We start from the raw sequence: 23,427 nt of genomic DNA on the forward strand, positions 1-23,427 counted from the left end.
CTCCTCTCCTCTCCTCTCCTCTCCTCTCCTCTCCTCTCCCTCCTCTCCTCTCCTCTCCTCTCCTCTCCTCTCCTCTCCTCTCCTCTCCTCTCCTCTCCTCTCCTCTCCTCTCCTCTCCTCTCCTCTCCTCTCCTCTCCTCCCCTTCCCTCTCTTCATGAAGCACTCCTCATAGTGTTGGCTTGGGAGACAGCTGGGATGACAAGAAAGCTGAATGGTCGTTACAGTTTCTTTGCTGGCAATGGCCAATGGTGCACATCCCACGTTTGATGCTCAGGGCAAGAACATCTTGACTGAAGAGTCCAGATTAATTTGTTTTCTCTTCCTGGTCCTTGGGTTTACAATTGCCCACAGATCTTGCCACTGCATCCAATTGGCTTTGTCCATAATGGCTTACCAAACATTGCTGGAGCTCCAGCTTACTCTTAGCCCCTTGTGCCAAACAGATTACAAGTTCGGGACACAAAACTGGCCGGGAGAGGAGAGGAGAGGAGAGGGACGTCGGTTCGCGGAAACTGCTCCAGTACATTGAATGTGTGGGCTGACCAGACTTTGGACTTTGTAAAATTACGCCCAAATTGTCGGCGCCAGCATGTGTAACAGATGCAAAATAAATGTCACTGTGCAGTTGCATATGTGACAAATAAAGCACTATTGACTATCGAAGATGCCAGTTTGCCAAGTTGAAGAAAATTAACCATAAACCAGCACAGCACATCCATCAGTCAATAGGTTGCACCACGTGACTTGTGAGTTACAGGTGATGGAGCCTTGAGTCAGAATATGTTCATAGAGTCAAACAACTCCGCTCGGTCCGCATTAACCAACCTGATCTCCCGGTGGCTCAGCACTTCAACTCCCCCTCCCATTCCGAATCCGACCTCTCTGTCCTGGGCCTCCTCCATGGCCAGAGTGAGCACCACCGGTAATTGGAGGAGCAGCGCCTCATATTCCACTTGGGCAGTCTGCACCCTAGCGGCATAAACATTGAATTCTCCAATTTCCGGTAGCCCTTGCTGTCTCCTCCCCCTCTCAGCTCTCCCTCAGCCCTCGGGCTCCTCCTCTTCCTTTTTCCTTTCTTCTCCCCACCCTACATCAGTCTGAAGAAGGGTTTCGGCCCGAAAAGTTGCCTATTTCCTTCGCTCCATAGATGCTGCTGCACCCGCTGAGTTTCTCCAGCATTTTTGTCTATTTTTGTCTTTTTAGTTATTTTTAGTGTGTTTTAAAGAGTATGTGTTAATGTTCTCTGGTTTGTTTTATGTGGGGGGTGGGGGAAGGGGTCTGGGGGAACTTTTTTCAATGTCTTACCTTGCGGGAGAAGTGATTTTTTTTTCCAGTCGCTCTGCGGCCTAACATCATGGAGCTGGCGGCCTTGCTCGACACTGACTTTGAGCCCCACCGTGGGGACGTTGACTTACCATCGGAGCCTGCGATCCCTTGCCTGAGATCGGCGCTTCAAACGCGGCCTGCGGATTTCAACACCGAGGAGCTCGCAGTCTCGGGTCGTGACTGATGTCGGGAAGCTCCAAGCCGCAGGAGGTTTGACAAGCCCCGACTAGGGAGTCCGATCGCCCGGTGCGGGGAGCTGCGGTCCCCCCCACCGATGCGGGAGCTTGATCGCCCCGACGCGGAGGGTTCGACCGCCGGTTGCGGGAGCCAAGATTGCCCCGACAACGGAAGGTTCGAGTGTCCCGACCGCAGGAGAACAAAGAAGGGAAGAAGATTGAATTTATTTTGCCTTCCATTACAGTGAGGAATATGGGGGAGTCGCTGTGGTGGAAGTTTATGTTAAAAATGTATTTGGGTGTCTTGTTGCTCTTTATTGTCATGACTGTATGGCAAATCAAATTCCTCGTATGTTGCAAAACATGGCTAATATATTACTATTATGAAGATTATGATGCCCCATCTACACTAATTCCAAATAGAGCTATCAATGAAATTCAAAGCTTATCCCAAGCAAAGACTATGCATGGGGGCACAGGTGGCAGGGTGGCACAGTGGTAGAGTTGCTGCCTTACAGTGCAAGAGACCCGGGTTCGATCCTAACCACAGGTGATGTCTGCACAGAGTTTCTTCATTCTCCTGTGACCACGTGGGTTTTCTCCTGGTGCTCCGGTTTCCGCCCACATTCCAAAGACGTACAGCTTTCCAGGCTAATTGGCTTTGAGAAAACTGTATATTGTTCCTAGTGTGTAGGATTGCGCCAGTGTACGGTGTGATTGCTGGTCGGCGCAGACCCGGTGGGCTGAAGGGCCTGTTTCCGTTCTGTATCTCTGAAGTGAAGTCTAAAGTCTAACTATATTGCCAACCTTTCACACTATGGGGTGCCATGTTTCTTGTGGCTGTCTTCAAAATTCTCCAGAGGACTAGAAAAATGCTAATCTTACAAGTGAACTCAACGAACCTCAACGTCTGAACTGGAGAATTGACTTCTCTAACTTCAGATAGCCCTTGCTTTCTCTCTCCATCCCCTCCCCTTTCCCAGTTCTCCCACTAGTCTTACTGTCTCTGACTACATTCTATCTTTGTCCCACCCCCTCCCCTGACTGAAGAAGGGTCTCGATCCGAAATGTCGCCCCTTCTTTCTCTCCAGAGATGCTGCCTCACCCGCTGAGTTACTCCAGTATTTTGTATCTGCCTTCGGTCTGAACTAGAGATATGCATTCCCCATCAACAGGCTATAGACAATAGACAATTGACAATAGACAATAAGTGCAGGAGTAGGCCATTCGACCCTTCGAGCCATGTGATCATGACTGATCATCCACAATCAATCACCCCGTTCCTGCCTTCTCCCCATATCCCTTGACTCCGCTATCTTTAAGAGCTCTCTCTAACTCTCTCTTGAAAGCATCCAGAAAACCGGCCTCCACCACCCTCCGAGGCAGAGCATTCCACAGACTCACAACTCTCTGTGTGAAAAAGTATTTCCTCATCTCCATTCTAGATGGCTTACCCCCTTATTCTTAAAGTGTATCATGTTACACTATCATATTATTAATCCACTGCTATTCCCTTATTTTTAGTTTAGTTTAGAGAGACAGCATGGAAACAGGCCCTTCAGCCCACCAAGCCCACACAGACTATCGATCATCATTCACACAAGTTCTATGTTATCCTACTTTCTCTCCATTCCTTACACACTGGGGGCAATATACAGAGACCAATTAACCTACAAACCTAAGATAGACACAATATCCTGGAGTAACTCAGCAGGACAGGTAGCATCTCTGCTTCCTAATCCCATTTTCCTGCCTTCTCCCCATAATCCTTGACACCTATTCTAATTAAGAATTTGTCTATCTCTGCCTTAAAAATATCCACTGACTTGGCCTCTACAGCCCTCTGTGGCAACGAGTTCCACAGATTAACTGCCCTCTGACTAAAAAAAAGTTCCTCCTCACCTCCTTTCTAAAAGAGTGCCCTTTAATTTTGAGGCTACCACCTCTGGTCCTAGACACTCCCACCAGTGGAAACATCTTTTTCCACATCCACTCTATCTATGCCTTTCATTATTCTGTTTCAATGAGGTCCCCCCTCAAGCTTCTAAACTCCAGCGAGTAGAGGCCCAGTGCTGCCAAACGCTCACCATATGCTACATGAAAGTCCTAAAGTTACAGCGTTTAACTTGTCTCTCTCATTGTCAGATTGTACATCTGAGTGGAAGGTTTAAAATCATCTCCTTGGTTGGAACTCTGAACAACGCTCCCATTTTCACGGCACGGTGGCGCAGCGGTAGAGTTGCTGCCTTACAGCGCTCACAGCGCCGGAGACCCGGGTTCGATCCCGACTCCGGGTACTTGTCTGTACGGAGTTTGTAAGTTCACCCGGTGACCACGTGGATTTTCTCAGAGATCTTCAGTTTCCTCCCACACTCCAGAGACGTACAGGTTTGTAAGTTATATTGTAAGTTTGTAAGGTATAAATGTAAGACAAAAAATGCTGGAGTAGCTCAGCGGGACAGGCAGCACCTCTGAAGAGAAGGAATGGGTAACGTTTCGGGTCGAGACCCTTCTTCAGTGTAAATGTAAATTTCCTTCGCTCCATAGATGCTGCTGCACCCGCTGAGTTTCTCCAGCATTTGTGTCTACCTTCGATTTTCCAGCATCTGCAGTTCCTTCTTAAAAACCAAATGTAAATTGTCCCTAGTGTGTGTAGAATAGTGTTAATGTGCGGGGATCACTGGCTGGCGCGGACCCGGTGGGCCGAAAGGCCTGTTTCTGCGCTGTATCTCAAAACTAAACTAAAGTCTAGCTGACAAGGTTGGCAAAACGATCGACGGGCACGTCCTGGCTGACCTAGACGTCTTCACCACAGCTGAAATAGTCATCGGCGAGTGTGTTTGGCTTGAATTCACCCGAGAGATGGATGAACGTACAGGTTTCCCTGAGCTTGCCATTAGTGGTCGCACTGGGCAGGCCTGGCTCTGGAGCAGCAATTTGTGCTTTGTCATTTATATGCCACTTATCAAAAAAAAAACATTGCAGCAAATAAATTGGACTGGAGCATGCTTTGTCTGCTCTTTGCTTTCGCCGATTCATTCAGCCACTGATCACACACAAACTAATCAATTCTACAGTGGATAGACAACACAACATAATATCCACCCAACTCTTCAAATGACTTGTCATTAATTTGCCTCTTTGCTTGCACTTGTTGGCAGAGCAGAAGATGCATTTGGCTTCCTCCGTCTATTAGCGAGGTTGTGCTCTTGGGAATGTGGTGGGCTGGAAGGACGCGCACACTGTGTTTGCTCATCCTTACAGACTTACTTATTACCGCTAATTGGGAGGGACAGTTCAAACAAGCACAGAAGAGCGGTTGTCAATTGACAAGCGTGACATGGGTTTAAAGATGCGGTCGGAAGCTGCCCGTGCTGTCCCGTCCCAGCCCCTCCTCTCCCTGGCTCGAAGCCAAGCTCACATCCTGCTCGAGTTGGCCACTTTGATTCGGAAAGTTATGAACAAGCTGAGGGTGTGTGTGTGTGAGGGAACGAGAGCGAGAGAGAGAGAGAGAGAGAGTGAAAAAACTAGGAAGTCAGAGCAAAACAAATCAGCTGAGAAATCTGCAAATCTCCAGCTGTTCACAACTGTGTTGGGATGAGCATTGATCAATACATGACAGAAAATGCAGCCCAGGCACTCGGTTCCATATAGTGACATCTCAAAATATGTGATTTAAATTCACATTGTAAACTCCCTGCTTCATTCTCACTCTCTCTCTCTCACTCGTTCTCTCTCTCTCTCTCTCTCTCTCTCTCTCTCTCTCTCTCTCTCTCTCTCTCTCTCTCTCTCTCTCTCTCTCTCTCTCTCCTCACTCTCACTCTCACTCTCACTCTCACTCTCACTCTCACTCTCACTCTCACTCTCACTCTCACTCTCACTCTCACTCTCACTCTCACTCTCACTCTTTCTCTTTCTCTCTCTTTCTCCCTCTCTCATTCTCTCCCTTTCCGTCTCTCTCTTTTTACCTCCCTCCCTCTCTTTCACTCTTTCTCTCTCTTTCCCTCACTCTCTCTCTCTCCTCCCTCCCTCCCTCCCTCCCAGCACTCTCTCCACCCTTTTCACCCTCCCCTCTCTCTCTCTTTCTCTCTCTCACCCTCCTCCTCTCTCTCTCCCTAACTCTCTCTCACTCTCACACACACACACACACACTCTCCCCCCTCTCTTTCTCTCCCCCTCTCTCTCCCCTCTAAGATACCCTAGCAGACCCTTTGATCTTGTATTAATCCAATAATTCCACTGATGCTGGCTTACACAAATGGACACAAAGTGCTGGAGTGACTCAGTAGGTCAGGCAGCATCCCTGGAGAAGATGGATAGGTGACATGTTGGGTCGAGACCCTCCTTCAGACGCTATGATAATACTCTATTCAAATGCATTGGCATGTTTTGCTACATGTCAATGCAAGTAGTTGTCCTTGTTATTGAATCAGATGATCTGGAAGTGCTGCAACACACTGACTGAAACGAATGCTTCGCAATGACTTTAACTGCTATTAAGAGCAATTCAACTACTGTCCAAACGTCACACTGACAACCTGCAAGTGACAGTAAGAACTTATCAGATAAGTAGTTCCCACATGCTGGATGGCTCGGTGTGGGTATGTGGCTCAGTCCATCATAGGAACATAGAAATTAGGTGCAGGAGTAGGCCATTCGGCCCTTTGAGCCTGCACCGCCAGCCAATATGATCATGGCTGATCATCCAACTCAGTATCCTGTACGTGCCTTCTCTCCATACCCCCTGATCCCTTTAGCCACAAGAGCCACATCTAACTCCCTCTTAAATATAGCCAATGAACTGGCCTCAACTTCCTTCTGTGGCAGAGAATTCCAGAGATTCACCACTCTCTGTGTGAAAAATGTTTTCCTCATCTCGGTCCTAAAAGATTTCCCCCCTATCCTTAAAATGTGACCCCTTGTTCTGGACTTCCCCAACATCGGGAACAATCTTCCTGCATCTAGCCTGTCCAACCCCTTAAGAATTTTGTAAGTTTCTATAAGATCCCCCCTCAATCTTCTAAATTCAAGCGAGTACAAGCCGAGTCTATCCAGTCTTTCTTCAGATGCATATTTGTAGATACAGCATGGAAGGAGGCCCTTCAGTCCATCAAACTGACTATCACCTTTTCACACTAGTTCTATGTTATCTTATGTTCTCATCCGCATATTAAGGGCAATTTTATAAAGGCCAATTAACCTACAAACCGTACATCTTTGGGATGTGGGAGGGAAATGGAGCATGCAGAGGAAGCCCACACACTCACAGGGGAGATGAGGATCGATCCTGGGTCGTTTGAGCTGTTAGGCAGCAGCTCCACCAGCTGTGCTGTGCCAATGTGATGCGTGAGACAAAGTCATCAAATGTTTCCTAATGCAGTGATCCTTTATTTTTTTAAAGTGCACATTTGGTGAAACATCCCAAAGATGTGCTCGCTCTGGAGTGGGGCCAGAAGAGATTTACAAGAACAGTCCCAGGAACGAGTAGGTTAATCTATGATGAGCGTTTGTCGGCACTGGGCCTGTACTCGCTGGAGTTTAGAAGAATGAGGGGTGGGGGACCTCATTGAAACGTACAGAATAGTGGAAGGCTTGGGTAGAGTGGATGTGGAGAGGATGTTTCCACTAGTGGGAGAGTCTAGGACTAGAGGTCATAGCCTCAGAATCAAAGGACTTTTTTTTAGGAAGGAGATGAGGAGGAATTTCTTTAGTCACAGGGTGGTGAATCTGAGGAATTCTTTGCCGCAGAAGGCTGTGGAGGCAAAGCCAGTGGATATTTTTAAGGCAGGGATAGATTTTTGATTAGTACAGATGTCAGGTTATGAGGAAAAGGCAGGAGAATGGGGTTAGGATGGAGAGATTGGTCAGCTATGATTGAATGGCAGAGTATACTTGATGGGCCGAATGGCCCAATTCAATTCCTATCACATGACCTTGTGACCTTATGATCCCGTGTATGGCTCTCCCACTGACAACGTTACATACTACAGTGTTGTGTCCGCACGGTGGTGCAGTGGTAGAGTTGCTGCCTTACAGCGCCAGAGACCCAGGTTCGATCCTGACTACGGGTGCTGTCTGTATGGAGTTGGAACGTTCTCCCTGAGGCCGCTTTGCTTTTCTCAGGGTGCTCCGGTTTCCTCCCACACTCCAAAGACGTACATGTTTGTAGAATAATTGGCTTTGGTAAAATTGTAAATTGCCCCTAGTGGGCAGGGTAGTGCTAGTGTACGGGGATCGCTGGTCGGCGCGGACTCGGTGGGCCAACGGACCTGTTTCCGCACTGCATCTCTAAAGCCTAAAGAATAGGCCACATTTGCAGAGAGAAGTCGTCAACTTAAAAAGTCAACTTTTTCTCTCTCCGCAATCATAATTTTCTACTTTTTTTAATTGTGAAACAATATTGCATCTATTTCTCTTCATTGTGAGTAAGAATGCTCTGGTAAACATGCTTTGTACTGTATCATAATAGTATTTGATCATCCAATTTATACAATCACACGAGTTCCTGCTCATGTCAATCAATGCAGATGTGAAAGAAGATGAACATCCCATAATAATGAAAATGTGATCCGTTCTAAAATAACCATAAGGCACCTGAGCAGTGAAAGGAATGCAAAGACGAGTTTGGTGCATCATAAATTAAGACAACAAGCAAATTTATATTTATATAATGCCTTGCACATTCTGAGGATGGTCCAAGATATTCTACATACAATTACATTAGAATTGTAGTCAGTACATGATTTACAGGAAAAATTTCAAATGCTATTAACTCACGTCAGGGTTATCCACCAATTTGTTACCAAAGCTGCAAGTGGAGTGGAGTAGAGTGACTGGAAATTATATCGAATATTTTCATAGATCAAGCTGTCTGCTGCAATTTTAGTCTGGAATTAGTTTTCACCTCCAATTTCTCTCCACTTCCTTTTTAAACTGGTTTCATGAGTTCTCGTCATCCCCTGTGTGTGGCAAGTGTTGCCAGCCAGTTAAATTGTTGACAGCAACAACAAAAAAACAGCGTTTAAACAGCATCCAAGGTCCTTAATAAAAGCATGATCAATAAACCAATTTTGACAATGAGCCAGAGAAGCATTGTATTGTAAAGAATAAGTTAAAGGAGTAGAGAGTGAGAGAAGGGGGTGGAGGGGGGGGGGGAGAGGGTGATTTCAGATCATAGATGGTGGGCACATTTTCAGCAGCGCAGAGGTTTTTTTTAATTTTATTTTTTCAAATCAAAAATATTTATTCAAATATTAAAATAGCATATACAGTACAGTAAAAAAACAAGACAGAACCATAATACACGACAAACAATAAACTATTATACAACTATTTTATACTCCTTGTCAAGGATGCATTCACCCCCCCCCCCCCCCTCCGCAGTGAAGCACAGAGGCTTTGATGGGGATGTTTTGAAGTTACAGAGGGATGGAGCAGCAGGCTTTCAAGGTTTCAAGGCCAGTTTATTGTCACATGTACCAGTTAAGGTGCAGTGAAATTTGAGTTGCCATACAGCCATACTAAGTGAAAAGCAACAAGACACACAGCCACATAAAAGTTAACATAAACATCCACCATAGTGGATTCCAGATTCCTCACTGTGATGGAAGGCAATAAAGTTCAAACTTCTGCCTCTTTGTTATCCCGCGGTCGAGGCAGTCAAACCATAAGCAGTCGGGGCCATCAAAGCCCCCGCAGCCGACGATCGAAGCCCCCGTCGGGGTGATCGAAACTCCCGTTTCGGGGCGGTTGAAACTCTCTCCACCGCGGGCTTCACGACGTTAATGTCCACAGGCCTCGCGGTTGGAGCTTCGATCCCCGGAAAAGGGATCGCAAGCTCCGCGATGTTAAAGTCCCGTAGACTCCCGCGGCTTGGAGAGCCGGGGTCGGCCTCCAGGAAAGGCCGCCAACTCCACGATGTTAGGCCGCAGTAGGGACGGAGATACGATACGGAAAAAAATCGCATCTCTGTCGGGGTAAGAGATTGAAAAAAGTATTCCCCAGCCCCACCCCCCACAAACAAACCAAGGAACACTCAAACATACTTTTAACAGATACTAAATAGAACAAAAAAGAAGAAAGGACAGAACGACAGTTGGCGAGGCAAGGCCCAAACTGGGTAGAGTTTACCTCATTCTTTATTTGGTGAAATGTTTAGTTTAGTTTAGTTTGGAGATACAGCACAGAAACAGGCCCTTCGGCCCAGCGAGTAGGGTTGCCAACTGTCCCGTATTAGCCGGGATATCCCGTATATTGGGCTAAATTGGTTTGTCCCATACTGGACCGCCCTTGTCCCGTATTTGACCGCTACTACTCGGGTCGAGGGGAGTGTCGGGTCGGAGCTCTGCGTCTGGCCCCGCCTCACCCATCCCGACGTAGTGCAGCCCATGGAGTGCAGCAGCAGCAGCGCCTCGCCCATGGGCCCATCGGTCGGCAGCCCGGCCAGCTGTCCGACCTTCGGACCTTCGCTTACCGCCGACACCGCCACCCCTCCCTCTCATGGCCGATCACCGGTTCATGAATTGAATGGGTTGCCGGACTTTGCGTGCGACATCGCGCGGCCTGGGCCAAAACTCCTTAGCTGGCCTGCCGGCTGGGCTATGTGTGCAGTCCAGCACCCGGGCCAACTCATCATTCACCCAGCCACGACAGAGTCAGTCAACGAATTGCCGTTGGGAATTTGTCCCTTATTTTGACCTTTTGTCCCTCATTTGGGAATGAGAAAGTCCACACTGACCAGTGATCACTCCGTTACACTAGCACTATCCTGCACACTAGGAACAATTTTTATCGAAGCTAATTAGCCTTCAAACCCGCACGTCTTTGGACTGTGGAGCACTGGGAGAAAAGTCACGGAGACACAGGGAGAACTTGCAAATTCCATAGAGGCAGCACCCGTAATCAGGATCGAACCTGAATAACCATATAACCATATAACAATTACAGCACGGAAACAGGCCATCTCGACCCTTCTAGTCCGTGCCGAACACATAATCTCCCCTAGTCCCATATACCTGCGCTCAGACCATAACCCTCCATTCCTTTCCCATCCATATAACTATCCAATTTATTTTTAAATGATAAAAACGAACCTGCCTCCACCACCTTCACTGGAAGCTCATTCCACACAGCTACCACTCTCTGCGTAAAGAAGTTCCCCCTCATGTTACCCCTAAACTTCAGTCCCTTAATTCTCAAGTCATGTCCCCTTGTTTGAATCTTCCCTACTCTCAGTGCTACTGAATCAGTAGCTATGTTCTCCCAGTGACCTCGTGGGTTTTCTCCGGGAACTCCGGTTTCCTCCCACACTCCAAAAACATACAGGTTCGTAGGTTAATTGGCTCGGAATAATTGTAAATTGTCCCTAGTGTGTGTTAGTGTGCGGTAAAGGCTGGGCGAGGTGGGCCGAAGGGCCTGTTTCCATGCTGTATCTCTAAACGAAACTAAACTAAACTAAACTAAACAAATAGTTTTTTTTTTAATAATAGGGAAAAAAAAAAGAAATAGCTGCTTAATCATTGGCTGAAAAATATGAAACTGCCTTTAAATTAAATGTATAATTTAAATGTTCTTAGTTTTATGCAATTGGCTTAAAAGAAATTAAAGAGAAGTGCAATAAAAAATGATTTTAAAATTATAATACAAAGGGGCAGCTGGCACAAAATGCAAGTTGAGTTGCTTCCTTTTTGAGAGATGTGAATGCTGATGACACTGGCCTCCTTGTCACCTCCTGCTTCTGAGGTGATGAATACTATGATGGGAATCTATAAATTTAAATGCACCTTCTTCACAAGTGTTAATGACATTTCATCAAAATGTGATTAAGAATCCGCACTCCTCCAAGTCCTTTCACATTTATCATGAAGAAGCCATCCCTTGCTTGGTTACAAATCACCCTTTGGGAATTTCATGATTGTGTGCTGGCTACACAGGTCACAGACGCCTTCAACGATTTTATTAAATGAAACTGTACGGCAATCAATGTTGCTGCTATAATCCCTCTGCCGTCTCACTGGCCATTTGGACAATCTCTGCAGTCATCTCAACCAGTCCAGCATGTCATCCAACAGAGAGGAAACCTCTCGTTCTCGAGCCACCACTTACCCCAGCAGAGTCAAATCGTTTAAAGAAATGGCAGTCTAAAGCTTTGCTTCACACTGCACTGATTTAAACCCCTCTTTTGTAAATTCTTGAAGGCATCGACACCAGGTCCCCTTAGAATTAGCGAAGGCTCATTCCTGGTTACTCCATTGCAGGGAAAACTCAGACGTGGAAATGCACACCTCCAGGGTCTAAAGAAGGGTCCCGACCCGAAACGTCACCCATTCCTTCTCTCCAGAGATGCTGCCTGTCCCGCTGAGTCACTCCAGCATTTTGTGTCTATCTCCAGATTCAGAGTCATTTTTCCCCCCAGCTGTTATAACCATCCTACCACCACAACTAGAGAGCAGTCCTGATTCATTATCTATCTCATTGGAGACCCTTGGACTATCTTTAATTGGACTTTACTGGACTTTATTTTGTATTCCTATTATCATGTATCTGTACCCTGGCCTCAATCATTCCGCTGACTGGATAGCAGGTAACAAAAAGCTTTTCACTGTACATGTGACAATAAACTAAACTTTTAAAAGTTATTTTTCACCATCCAGGGGTTTCCAGTAACAGCATGTCTTGTATCCCCGAGGGTAATACCTGTCTTCCTCGAGATCAGATTTAGTTTAGAGATACAGCACAGAAACAGGCACTTTGGCCCACTGAGTCTGTGCCGACCAGCAATCAAAGGTTAAAGGTTATTTATTGGTCACATACACCTAGGTGTAGTGAAATGCTTCTTGCCAATGCAGCACATAAAGAAAGAATACAGACATAACATTAATAAGAGATTTAAACATAAAGAACATTCCCCCACAATGGCTCCCACCATGAGGGAAGGCACAAAGTCCAGTCCCCAACCCCAGTTCACCCATAGTCGGGCCCATTGAGGCCTCCACAGTTGCCTCTACGGAGACCCGATGTTCCAGGCCGTTCTCGCCGGGTGATGTTGCTCCGGCGTCGGGAGAGTCCTCTCAGCGGCTTGGGAACCCTGGAATGGCCGCTTCCGTACTGGAGGCCGCGGCTTCCGAAGCCGACAAGGCCGCGCCGGTTGGAGCTCCACAACTGGCGATCTCATCTAGAGATCCCAGGCTCCCGGTGTAAAGTCAGCGCCGCCGCCCGCAGCTGGCCGCTCCACAGTCCCGCAGCTCCGCGATGTTTTCCTCAGCGATCTTCAGCTCACCGGAGCTCCAGCGCGGCGACACTGCCACCATCGCACACACTAGGGACCAGCTACAATTTTTACCGAAGCCAATTAACCTAAAAACCTAGACGTCTTTGGAGTGTGGGAGGAAACCGGAGCACTCGGAGTAAACCCACACGGTGACAGGGAGAATGTACAAACTCTGTACAGAGTTAGGATTTGTTTGTGTTTGTGTATATATGTCTTCATTTTTCAGGTTGGTGACCATTCTTCAGAACTCAGACAATAAATGGAAATTAAGCATGCGTTCAAGTACAGAGAAGAGGTGGGGGGTGGCTGGATGGAGAGAACCAGCTCTATAAGACTTTGGTTAGGCTGCATTTGAAGTATTGAGTGCAGTTCTCGTCGCCCCATTATAGGAAAGAGGTGGATGCTTTGGAGAGGGTGCAGAGGAGGTTTGCCAGAATACTGCCTGGATTAGAGGGTTTCAGCTACTTGGATAAACTTGATGAAAGTATATCAAATTATGAGGCATAGTTAAGTACAGCCAGGGTGGAAATGTCCAACACTAGTGGGGATAGATATAAGGTGAGATGGGGGGGGGGAGATTTTTTACACATAGGGTGGTGGGGGACTGGAACGCATTGCTAGGTGTGGGGGTGGAGGTACGTATGATAGTGGCATTGAAGAGGCTTTTAGATAGGCGCATGGAATAGAGTGATATGGATCATGTACGAGCAGATGAGATCAGTTCAGCCAGGCATTGTGTTTGCCACAAACATTGGGGGCTGAAGGAGTCCGTTTCTCTGCTGTGCTGTGCTATGTTCTATGTCCAAACAAAGGGATATGGTGGAGGACAACAGAGACAGAAAGATGGTGGTGTTGGCACCAGAGAAAGTGGTGAAGGCTACCTTCCCCCTTCTGCTTTTGTATCATCCACTCTCTCTTCCAGGATTTTACCAGCCAGGATTCACATTGTGGGGTTTTGTAGTGTGACTGGACTGCAACATCTGGTCACGGTTTGATTTGGTTTCCAAATTTAAATCCTGTCATCTGATTGTGTTAATCAATGAACAAAAACCAACCGAGGCTCTCTGATGGCAACCAAGGCACTCTGCTTCTTGTTTAATATTTCAGGCAGCAGATAGCAGATAGCGGGCGGTACGGTGGCGCAGCGGTAGAGTTACTACCTTACAGCGCCAGGGACCCAGGTTCGATCCTGACTGTGGGTGCAGAAGGGTCTCGGCCCAGAAATGTCACCATCTCCTCACCCCGCTGAGTTATTCCAGCATTTTGTGTCTATCTGCGGGTGCTGTCTATACGGAGTTTGCACGTTCTCCCACTGACCACGTGGGTTTTCTCCGGGCGCTCTGGCTTCTTCCTACATTCCAAAGACGTGCATGTTTGCAGGTTAATTGACTTGCATTAATTGACCCCAGAGTGTAGGGTAGTGATAGTGTATGGGGTGATTGTTGGTCATCGTGGACTCGGTGGGCTGGAGGGCCTGTTTCCATGCTGTATCTCTAAACTAAACCGAAGTTGAATCTACATAGAACCTGTTTGTGGATGTTGCCTGCCACACTGGATGATGCTTCAGGTGGGAATTATCTTGGTCCTTACATATCAGCAGCATCCTTCACTAACCAGAGAACAGGAGAATGTTGCACAACAGAGTTATAGTACATGAACACAGCTAAAAACTGGAGATGGGAGATACATTGTCACCAAAGATCTTATAGCGGAGCGCTCTGCTATAGGATCTTTGATTGTCACTGCTTGAGAAAAGGTCACAGTGATGGTTGGAACAAAACCTTCTGGACCTTCTGAATTTTGTAGTCGGCAGGGCAGTACTCTGCATATCGCCAACTTGGACAATTTAACATTTTTATCAAGCCAATTAACCTACAAACCTGTTCGTCTTTGGAGTGTGGGAGGAAACCGAAGATCTCGGAGAAAACCCACGCAGATCACAGGGAGAACGTACAAACTCCATACAGACAGCACCCGTAGTCGGGATCGAACCCGGGTCTCTGGCGCTGCATTTTGCTGTAAGGCAGCAACTCTACCGCTGCGCCACCGTGACTGCCCGTGACGAAAGGGATAAGAGAGAACACATGGCATTAAGCCAACTATCTCTGCCAATGGTAAACTCCAACACAGGATTGGCTACGCTGAATAAAATGGTTCGGATTTTGTAATTCCAATGTAATTCTACAAAATCCATTTTCCACCTGAGGGAAGGCATGATGGCCATGCGCCCAAAGCCTTTTTTGATTTGTAATGACTTGGATAAAAGTGTTGGAAAGTCCACTGACTGAGCATTTTTCCCATCACATCTACCTCCTGTTAGGATCATAGAGTTACACAGCATGGAAACAAATCCTATGGCCCACCTTTCCCATGCCGATCAAGATGCCCCACCTAGTCCTACCTGCCCACGTTTGGCCCATATCCTTCCAAACATTTCCTATCCATGTACCTGTCCAAATCTCTTTTAAATGTAATACTTTCTGTCCCTACTACCTCCTCTATTTCATACATCCACCATCCTCTGTGTGAAAAAGATGCCCATTAGTTTCCTATTAAATCTTTTCCCTCTCGTCTTAAACGTACAGTATGTCCTCTGGTTCTTGATTCCCCTACATTGGGTAGAAGACTCCACTCTATTCCTCTCATGATCTAATGCACCTCTGTAAGATCACCCCTCATCCTCCTGCGCTCCAAGGAATAAAGTCCTAGCTTGCTCAACTTCTCCCTATAGCTCGGGCCCTCAAGTCCAGGCAACATCCTCGTAAATCTTCACTGCACCTTTTCCAGCTTGACAACATCTGTTGGTGGCTAAAGGCAATCTGTCTATAGCAGTAGATCAAGTTTCCGTTAGAACCTCAGAAACTTACTAGTGATATGTTGCCATAGAGAGATTAACTTCCCTCACATCTAGCCATGAAACTCTCGCCATGCGTGGCATGTTGGGCACTTTGCAATGAGCAGGTTGCCGACCTTCTGTCCAGGCAAACAAAAGGAAACGACATAGGCTGTGCAGTCCAGCTGAAATTACAGAGTTGTTTGCATATACGGAAACAGAAATAATTTTGCATGTTAGGGCGGCACAGTGGTGGAGCAGTAGAGTTGCAGACTTACAACACCAGTTCGATCCTGACTATGGGTGCTAGACACAAAAAGCTGGAGTAACTCAGCGGGCCAGACAGCATCTCTGGAGAGAAGCAATAGGTGATGTTTCAGGTCTTCAGACTACGGGTGCTGTCCGTACGGAGTTTGTACATTCTCCCTGTGACCGCGTGGGTTTTCTCCGGGTGCTCTGGTTTCCTCCCACACGCCAAAGGCGTACAAGTTTGTAGTTTAATTGGCTATGGTAAAATAGTGGATTGTCCGTAGTGTGTAGGATAGTGCTACTGTACAGGGTGGTCGCTTGACAGCGCGGACTTGGGGGCCTGTTTCCGCACAGTGTCTCTAAAGTCTAAAGTCTACAGACTAATACAATTAGCAGCCTGGTTTGTCGATTTTTTTTTTTAGGCTTCATCCTTCTGGTCCCAGTCAGTAGCGTCTAAGTTGTTCCTGGGAGTTATGTGTGAGGTGCCCCTGACTGAGCCCTAACTGTTAAATGCTTTCCAAAGCTATTGATATGCATGGAATGCTCCTTTATTAAAAGGGTTGTGACTGCCTTTGTTTGTTGACACGGGATTCTCTGATTAGCTTCTAGCTGACCTTTAAACAAATACTGTTGTCTCTGAGAATTTATTTTTTTCAAGTGTCCTGTTTTGTTGCGAATTGGCCTTTCTCATTTCTGTGAGCCTGCTCTGTCCTCCACTTCCTGTCTGTTTTTCCCCCTTATTTAGACATATTAATCCAACACCACATTCCCTACGGTTGCGATGGTGATGTGATTTCAAGTTTGGCAAAATAATTGTCGGGATTTTGATACTTGAAATTTTTATAAACACTTGTTCATATTAATCTCCTATGTTATGTGAGAGGCTTTTGTGATCTTTTTGCATCGTAATTGAAAAGCAGTTACATTGATACTTTATTCTGTAGTAAGAACACTACTGTTTGTCTTAACTCAGCACTGTGGATCACTTATAAAGTTTGTGTTTACCAATCTACATCCGAAAACAGTCATCCTTAAGATTGAATTTCATTGCGTTAAACCTTCAGCGTATTCTGTCTCTATGTTTAGGATTTGTCCTGTGAAACGACAGGGACATTTGCTGAAAGAATGCATTTAAACACACAGTGACCAAGTTAAATAGTGGGTGTATTCAAGGGGGAATAGAAAAAGCAGCAGACTTGTTACAATCGGTTACATCGCACCCATTGATAGAAATGTTGATTGGATAAGATGTGATAAATTGTACCCATCGAGAGAGTTTCAGGATGAGGCTTTATATACAAAATGCTTTTTCTCTTCAGAATTTTCAGCACTCCCCCTTTTTATTTGTATTTTACTAATCGGAGGAGTAACTCAGAATTTTCTACGCTGATAAAGGAGCAAGATGGTGTTCTGACATATACCATTCCCCAGTTGACTTGGCACCTGAATTTGTTTCGGAGCTGGTATTTAAGTGGTTGATTTTTCGTCGTTCCTCATGAGAAAACACTTGAACTTCATTCAAAAGTCAAAGCTTGTCGTTTGGTTGAGGTTGGAATAGAATTGAATACACTCTCAACATGGTGCATCATTCTATAACCTGTGCATTATTGTGCCTTAAACTGACCATCCATACGCATTACATGGTAAATATCAACTGATTCTGCACAAAAGTGATTAAGATAAACAAATAAGCAAATAATACTCCCTGTTCATATGTTAGCTTAAAGTTAACTATATTGATTTCCAATCCGCATTAGAAATAAAATGTGAAACAGAGGGCACAGCACTTGATGATCTTTTAAATTACTTTAGATTATTTATTCATAATCAAAAAAAATGTAAGATTTTTTTTTCATATTAATTCTGCAAATCTGAACATTGCAATTCTAGTCAGGAATGCTACTATTGCTCTTGTGTTTCATCTTTGCTTGGCGTTAAGGCTTTATTTAACATTGTCTATGATTCCCAATATGATAATTCCACAGATTTGAAACCCACTGGCTGAAGAAATTCCTCCACGTCTCCATTCCAAAGGTATGTCCTTTCACCCTGAAGAACTGCTTGGATCCAGGTTGGTGGGTAGTGGAAGGTAAAACGAGTCACATGACCGATGTGAGATGGTGCTGTGGGAAGGCCAGTTGGCGGTTGGTGCAGATGGACAAGCAAACCAGGGAGTTGAAGACGGAATGGACCCTTTTCAAATACTGAGAGCAAGGTGGAGAGGAAAAGTGGTGATGTGGCCGGTGGGCAAAAAAGCAAAAAAAATCTGCAGAAAATGCCGGAGATTTGAAATAAAAGCAGAAAATACGGGCGATGGCCGAGTCAGGCAGCATCTGTGGAGCTTGGAGAGTAGAAAACTGCAGATGGCACTCACTTCTTCTGCATGACTCTTTTCAATTTTTCTTACTTCTGTTAAAAGATCAGCAACGTTAACCCTGTTTCCCTCTCCAAGGTTGCTGCCTGACCCGCTGAGTATTTTCCCGCCCTTTTGGTCTTTATTGCAGATTTCCAGCCTCTAATGTTTTCACTTTGTGGTAAATTTGTTTGTCCATCTCCATGCATGCTGACTCTCTGGAGAAAGGCCAAGTCTTTGCTACTTACATTACACATAGGGACTGAAGGCAAAAATAATGATGGTGGAAAGGAACTCATATCTGCTTCAACTTCCCTTTTGAGAAATAGGAGAAATTGTTGCTCTTAAAATGTTTTTTTTCAATATGTCAAGTAATTTCAAGTAATAACTCCAACCCCCTTCTTCTCACTTGTGCACCCCACCCCTGTGTGTACCTATTTCTACCACTATCTCCCACCCTCCCAGTCACCCTGCCCTTTTCTCCTTCTTCGCACATTCTTCTCCCATTACCCGACCCCCCTCATTCCCCTTTTATTCCCCCTCTTTCCCTTCCTCCCGTCCCCTTCCATTGTTATCCCTCCCTCTGGCTTTACACTCTTCTTCTCTCCTTATATGACATCCTTTTTATCCTCCTTTCCACCTCAAGCCTTTGTCACTTACTCCACTCTTCTGCTAATTAAGCCCATCCTCAGCTGTATCCACCTATCACTCACCAGGGTTTGTCCTGCTTCCACCTCTTTTGTCCAGCTTTCTCCCGAAGTCCAAAGAAGGGTTCCAACCTGAAACGTTGCCTGTCCATTCCCTCCATAGATGCTGCCTGACCCGCTGAATTCCTCCAGCACATTGTGTTTTGCTCAAGATTCCAACATCTGCAGTTCCTTGTGTCTTCATTAAAATGTTGTTCTTTTTTTTCTTTTAAAATGAGCACCACATCTTGAAAATATTAGAGTTTAAGAAGGAACTGCAGATGCTGGAAAATCGAAGGTACACAAAAATGCTGGAGAAACTCAGCGGGTGCAGCAGCATCTATGGAGCGAAGGAAATAGGCAACGTTTCGGCCCGAAACGTTGCCTATTTCCTTCGCTCCATAGATGCCGCTGCACCCGCTGAGTTTCTCCAGCATTTTTGTGTACCTTTGAAAATATTAGACTTGTTTTGGCAGAAAAACCAGATCATTTTTCCAAGACATGGACACCCTTCATCGAATTCTTACAAGGATAGAATGGCGCAACACAACTTTGGATTTAAATCCAACTATGGGTTGGGTGAGGTGGGTGGGGAGGGAGGGACGAGAGGCAGGTATATCACCACTTTTTTTCTCTCTTTTTCCTTTAGTTCTTTTTTTTTCTCTTTTCTTTCTTTCTTTTACCCACTCTTTGGCTGCACTACTTCAGCTTTTGTGCAAAGTATGAAGTTTGAGAACTTTGAATTAAGAAATTCCAGCATCCAATGCTAACTTTGTTTGGTTTTGTTGTTTATTAAATCTTATTGATTCTACTTCTTCTTTTCGTGTCCATCTTGTTACAAATGTTGGACTCGCTGTCATCGTCCGTCCTGAAAAGGACGCAAGCTTCCGGCGACAATCAGTGGAAGCCATCACTTGTCGCAATAGATGATGGTAGTAGCAGAATTAGCTCAGGATACTTCCAGTTTCCAGCCCCGTGACGTGGATGCTTCTGCAATGGGGCCATTGATTCTACTGATTAGATTGTTAGTCAGATGACATTGCAGTGGTGTACGGGGAGGTTGAGGATGGAGAGAAGCAATCATCACTGCCCTGCTGTTCGAAGCATCAAAAGTTATAAGAATGATTAGTACGGGTGTCAGAGGTTATGGGGAGACGGCTGGAGAATGGGGTTAAGAGGGAAAGATAGATCAACCATGTTTGAATGCCAGAGTAGACCTGATGGACTGGATGGCCTAATTCTGCTCTTATCACTTATGACTACTTGGTCCAGTCCAGATATGACAATCAAAAGAATTGCAGATGGTGGAAATATGAAACTAAAACAGAAAAAGCTGGGAACACTCAGCAGGTCGGGCAGCATCTGTGAACATAGAACATAGAATAGTTTAGCACAAAGTCAGGCCCTTCGGCCCATAATGTCTGTGCCGAACATGATGCCTAGACCATCGCGTATCTACCTGCGCATAATCCATATCATTCCATTCCCTGCACATCCACATGCCTATCCAAAAGTATGGTACATGCCCCTAACATAGCTGTTTCCACCATTTGTAGAAATAAAAACAGCTCCATCTGCAACCTGTAATGTGACCCATTCCCACAGCTACTGCCTGACCTCTGGGTGTTTAGAGCAGTTTCTTATTTTATTTCACAACCCAGTTATTCTCACCTCAAGAGTCAAAAGTGTTTTATTGTCATGTGCCCTGTCCCGAAAAGATACAATTAAATGATCTCCATTAAAGACCATTATAAGGGCGGGGAAAGTCAAGAACGAGCAACATTAGAAGTCAACGATCAATTAAAAAAAAAAAGGCAAATGTTCACTTTAGATGATTTTGGTGTTGACTGACTCTGTAAGTGTTATCGCAATGTTTGACAAATTCTCCCTGAAACACTGATCCCCTCACACTAACCGGTCAGTGGTAACAATAGATTCTATCACAGAATTATCTAACATAAATAACATCGTCCTGAAGCAGTACCTTAACGTTTTTTTGTGTAACAGGGTGGACAAAGCCCCTTTCACCACGCACGCACATGAATACATTGAATTTTTCTCTTCCCCCGGAAGTCATTTATTCTGTTTGCAGACAGCTGCAGGGTTTGTATATCCCTGACATTTGCGGGGTATTTTGGCATGACTGATGAGGCAACGAGCCTTGCTTGTTCGAACCAGGCTCTGCTTTGTTTGTGCTCCAAGTTGTTTAAATATGCTGGAACAAGAAGCTCATTTGAATCAGTTTGAAGAGGGATTGAAGTTGCTCCATCAAATTATCAGAGAATTTCCACAGTAACTTGAAGGCTTCAGGTTTATAGGACAGCTTAAACTTGCTTCTGGGACTGAATGTTGGTCACAAACACTGAAAACAGTGAAGCGAACCAGGCCACTTCTTTATTTAGAGAAAAAAAAATTGTCGCATTTTTAAATTGAAAATCACATTTTTGGTGACAATTATAAAAAGCTTGTGCCAATCATATTGAACGTAAACAACTTCACTTTCACAAAGCTAAGTACGGTCGTCGTATAATCACTGGAAAAATGAGTGATTATAGGACTGTCAGAATGAAGAAGCACTCACTTGTAATATTTACTCTTTTCCACTGATATCAATAAATATACTTTTTCAGTTAATCTTAGTATGTATGCACAGGATTGAGATAGAAATAAATGGGGTATAATTAATGCAGCTTATTACCGTCGCAGTAAAATTCAGACATTAACCTGACAGATCCGGAGATTTCTCTTTGGTGGCAAGTTGTAAAATGTGGCCGAGGGACTTGAGGGATGAGTTGATTTTGTAGATTTGCTGCACATAAAACCCACGCAAAATAGGCTCCGCTGTGATTTTCCATCATCTCGCCCAGTGAGAGAGAGAGCACTGCAAACAGTCCAGCGAATAATAATTTCTTGCATCGGACAAAATGATTGCATCGGCATGTGTACATTGTGTTGGGCAGAAATGCCAGCATTCACATTTTAGACAACTCTCCTGACCAAAGGACGTTAGACCGTACTTGAAAGGATGTAGACAGCAGAAAGTGATTAATCAGTGATATTTCAACACAGAGATATGGACTGATTATATCCGTTTTGCTCATAAAGAAATTAATGTTGCCACCATGTATAAATATTGTTAAGTGGAGGGTGACATGTTTTGTGCAGTAGCTCCAGTTAGTTCACAGGCAACTTTGCTCCTTTACACAAAATAAACGATGCTGCCTTTACTTGAGATCCACTGAACACTTGAGATACAGCTAAACAGAGGAAAACAAATTGGTGCTGTTCATAAATAACATCCCAGTTCCAAGATAACTATTAAGCACACTGAAGCATGGCCTGATGTTGTTTTAAATTCAAATTTCTGATGGTCTGAAATTGAGAGAGATGGTATTTTAAACATATCGTGCTTCGACATCTGCAGATTATGATTTGCATGTGGAAATTGGTTGGTTGAATTGAATGAGGATGAATACTGTCAATCTTCCTTTTTTCATCCAGTTCTTTTAATGAAATGCTAGAGGTCATCCCTTTGTCCTTAAATTAGTTACTATATATTTTTTTTCTCTGTTAGTTTGCACCATATTATGATGTATGACATACTATAGGAAAGATTGGCAACAATTCTGCCCGTGTGTGTGAATGAGAGAAAGAGAGAGAACGAGAGAGGAAGAGATGGAGAGCGAGAATGTGAGAGAAAGAGATGGAGAGAGGGAGAGAGTGTGAGAGAAAGAGAGAGAGAGAGAGAGGGGAGAGAGAGGAAGAGAGGGAGGAGAGAGAGGGAGAGGAGAGAGAGAGGAGAGAGATGGAGAGAGAGGAGAGAGAGAGGAGAGAGGAGAGAGAGAGGAGAGACAGAGAGAGAGAGAGCAAAGAGAGAGGGAAAAAGAGAGAGAGTCTGTGTTGCTGAAGGAAAAGCTCTTCAGCAAGACTACATTATCTAATGTATTCAGCTTTGTGTTGCTCATTTTTCAGATGATGAGCTTAATTGAGGTTGAGCTTTTAAGTTTGTAGAGCTCTTCAGCATCTCAGACAAAAGCAACATCTTCTCATTTGTCTTGAGTATGTTTTTAGATGTAAAAAAATATTTACATTACTCTCTAAATCAAAAGGTGCACTGCAACTATTTAAAATTAAATGTTACTGCCTGCTACTACAGAGGCACCAACATAGTTTGTTTCAAGCAAGGATCATCTTCATTATTGCCTAAATTGCTTTATTCAAGTGCTTTCATTTAAACTTGTGATTTTTTTTTTTGAAGCAATAATCACATTAACAGTTTTTTTCAAGCAGATAATATAGAAAGCAATTAACATGAGACAGTGGAAACATAAAATCTAAATTGGCATGTGAAAATGGCTGTCATGTTGAGTTTTATTTATCTGTAAAAAATTATGTTGGCATTTTGAACGGGAATGGAATCAAATATGTTCTACCTTAATTCATTACGTAGAGTGATATATGTATTAATATAATGTATCATAATCATTGATAGTATTTTTTTTTTAAGTACATGAGGCCTACTTTTAAACATTGT

General features: G+C 44.8%; 1 long non-coding RNA gene across 1 annotated transcript; it reads right to left on the reverse strand.

The window, feature by feature from the left end:
* Positions 1-8,257: 8,257 nt before the first annotated feature.
* Positions 8,258-21,823, reverse strand: LOC116975779. Its single transcript, XR_004412769.1, has 3 exons — positions 21,618-21,823; positions 16,860-16,948; positions 8,258-8,462 (listed from the first exon to the last, which is right to left on the reverse strand). It is a non-coding gene; the product is annotated as an uncharacterized LOC116975779 (long non-coding RNA).
* Positions 21,824-23,427: the final 1,604 nt, after the last annotated feature.

The sequence above is a fragment of the Amblyraja radiata genome, chromosome 8 (genome assembly GCF_010909765.2).
Source record: "Amblyraja radiata isolate CabotCenter1 chromosome 8, sAmbRad1.1.pri, whole genome shotgun sequence".
NCBI lineage: Eukaryota > Metazoa > Chordata > Chondrichthyes > Rajiformes > Rajidae > Amblyraja > Amblyraja radiata.